Source organism: Drosophila serrata, unplaced genomic scaffold, assembly GCF_035046125.1.
Source record: "Drosophila serrata isolate PLE 108 unplaced genomic scaffold, ASM3504612v1 contig_272, whole genome shotgun sequence".
Lineage (NCBI taxonomy): Eukaryota > Metazoa > Arthropoda > Insecta > Diptera > Drosophilidae > Drosophila > Drosophila serrata.
This window is the reverse complement of record NW_028257170.1, coordinates 4,096,793-4,099,993: the sequence shown is the minus strand read 5'-3', so window position 1 is coordinate 4,099,993 and position 3,201 is coordinate 4,096,793. Positions and strand designations below refer to the sequence as shown.

Below are 3,201 nucleotides of genomic sequence, written 5' to 3'. Positions count from 1 at the left end.
TCCTGCAAAATGCATCTCACAAAAGAAAAATAAAATAGAAAATGAAGTGCATCTTATCAGTATTGGCAGTGGTGCTGGCCATGGCGAGTGCTTATGAAACAACAGCAGATCCTTGTGAGTTCTTCCTGAACGAATGTCTTTTGAACTTTTCTCAATTTTAAATGTATTATAATTTTTCTTTTAGCCCGATGGTGCCAACTTAATCTGGGTCCCGCTTGGGGAGGCAAAATTTGCCATTAGATATTTATATCTAATATTGTCTTGTACGGGATTTATTAAATAAATTAAAGGCATAAAATCACACAACAGATCCTATAGATTTTTCCCCAGCGCACGCAACTTACACACATGTGTGTCTTTGTGTGTTTGCAATTAGCAGCGCTTTATTCGCTGGTGTCCTGACTTCCTCTTTTCTTTTTTTGTTGTCGCTGTAAGCAGTGGCATCCTGCTGACAAATGCAAAGCCATATGATGCCGACTGGCAACTGGAAACTTGCCTGTGTCGTCGTACAATGACCCACATTGTGATGCGCTTTATTAGACACGCGAGGCGCAAAAACAAAGGGCGGACAATGAGGCCGGAGTCCGTGTGTCCCGGGGTCCGGGGTCCGGAGTCCGGAGTCCGGATCCCCGGACAATGGCCCAACAAGGAGACTATGACGACAACAGTCGTCATCATCACGCAAACAAAACAAAAGACAATGCAAATGTGGCACACATCAGGACATTAAACTCGCACTTGTATTGCTGCAAACTTAAAGGAAATTTTCACATTTCAGTTTTAGTATTATTACCGAAAATGTGGACAAAAGTTAATTGAAATTTCAATTTTAATTTTAAGAAAGAATTACATATTGCAAAGAAACAATCATCGAGCTTTTCACAAAGTTGACTTGATTTTTTCATCATCTCCGGAAAGAACATATATTTATAAATATTTTGTAGCTTAAGAAACTAAGTATTTAACTGTAACTGCTTAAAAATGATTTACCTTTGCTTTTCAGTAAGTAATCTTTAGACTCTGATCTCTGCTCTTTCATAAGTACTCTGTTTGAGGATCTTGTGACATTTTAAGGACACTCCTTTATCACAGTTCCCTCTCTGAACCGATGACTATGCCATTTGCCTTTATAATTGCATTTCTGATTAGATGGCTACCAGTCCCCAGGAACTCTGTAGAAACCATGGGGTGGGCCTTTTAGCCAATGAGACTGTTAGCCAGCTTCAGTTAGCCACAACAACACAACAATCGTCCTGGTAGTCATCAACATCAGCAGGTGCCTGCAAAGGGAGGCGGAACTGCCCCCTTGCACCGCAGACGTTAACAACCGGCGACACATGCAACAAAGTGGGCCAGTTTACACCTGCAGTTAGTGGCCAGGTGGGTGGTTAGGTGCCAGGTCGGAGCAGGGGAGGTGCCAGGTACCGGGTCGTGGCCTCTCTCTCCCTCTCATGTAATTATTTGTAATTTGTTTGCCCAAGTGCAGGCAAGTGGAGATTTCGTTGTCGGCAATGCAAACCAATTGTCCTTGCAGCCCCCGCCCTGTTGGGAAGTGTACTTAGTTATGGCTGTTATTGCAGCTAATACAATATAGAGGGAGCATGTTGGCTGTCGTAAATCGAAAATGCCAACAGCTACTTAAAAGCCTTTCCATTTGAAATATTGGATGGCAGACCCACAAAAGGGTCGGAGCGTAGTGGTGGCTTTTAGGATGCCTTCACCGTATACATACATATACATATTTATATAGATTGATGATGGCGACGGCTGACAGCGGAAGCGGAAATGTTTTCGCCTTTGCCAGACTCTGGCATTCAGAAATAATTAACCCAAAATAGACAGCAAATCTGAGAGAAGGCCGAAAGCTTATTGTGTAATTGTCCAGTGGCAGTGACAAAGACAACAAAGAGAGCCAGCCAGGATCCATAAATTATCGGCATACAGATGGAGGGATTTTCCCCCAGCTAATCCAAGTCAAGCTCTCCTAATAATACACAGGAAGAATAGTATATTATTTTTGCATGGTTAAAAGCAAAAGAAACGCACTACTCAGCCAACTGAGTGAAACCTACAACCCTAAAACATAGAAAATGTTATTAAAATGTTTTAGAAAGATGTACATTTTATGATTTATATGTTTTTTCCTGTGTCCCCAGCCAGGACATTCTGAGTCAGAGCCGCACCCTTGCTGGAATATTTCAATTACGAGACGAACCACAAAAGAATCGAACCCCGGGCATATGCTCGCGGGCTCTCGTCCTTCTTCGAGTTGAATACATTTCGATTAATACAAATTTGCTTATTTCCCTCTTTGAATGCAAATCGAATTATGCGCGGAATTTAAGTGGAATTTCGTTCGGGGCGTCGACAGGAATTCTGCGAAAATTTGCATCAATTTTTCTTGGCATTAACAAACGGATGGGTGGGGACTCTGTCGAGCTATCTGTGCCATTATTGAGTTAATAAATCACATGCCAGCTTCAATTACCACAGTGGTGGTGCGGCAGTGGAAGTGAAAATGCTTACCTCAAAAATGCCGCCGACTGACAAGCACTCGAGGATCTGAAATGTCATTACCAGCCACTTGAAATATTCGATTTTCTATTCAGATGCTAAATTTGCGTAATAACTCAGCCGATTTCGTCCTGTTCTCGTCTTTCGTCAATCTCGAAACGCGTTTGTTTGCCATTTGGCTGATTGCAGAAAGGGAAAAAGGAGCGGCCAGGACTCGCAAGGCGTATCCCTTACTGAATGTATAGTGACTTCGATGGGCGTCTCAAGCACATCGTTCCTAATAGGAATCGCGCTGGAATTGAATTAGACATGCGAGGGTGACAGGCAGAGCAAAAAAAATGCAAGGGAATGGCAATATTTAAGGAACTTTCTTTAGCATGAGTCTTGGAATCCTTTTTTCTACCCTTAGGAAATCAAAGTTTGCAAACTTGAGATGATTTTGATAGATTATTTCTTAGTCAATTTGAGTTCTTTAAGTTCTGATAAACTTTCCAACTTCCCCCTGCTTTAATCGTTGTCTGTACTTAATTACCAACTCAGTCACTTGCTTTAAATCTTTATTGTAACTCGTACAAAATGGCGGAGAAGCGCGAAAAGTTACTCAAATTGAAGTTGTTTATATGCCCCTGCGACTCCCCTTGGTCCTTTTGAACACTGGGCACATAGTACAGCACAGCGTGAACGTGC

The 3,201-nt window shown here is 42.1% G+C and overlaps 1 long non-coding RNA gene across 1 annotated transcript; it reads left to right on the top strand.

Moving 5' to 3' along the window:
- Positions 1 to 308, top strand: LOC110191252 (uncharacterized). Its single transcript, XR_002320027.2, has 2 exons — positions 1 to 114; positions 185 to 308. It is a non-coding gene; the product is annotated as an uncharacterized LOC110191252 (long non-coding RNA).
- The last annotated feature ends 2,893 nt before the right edge of the window (positions 309 to 3,201 follow it).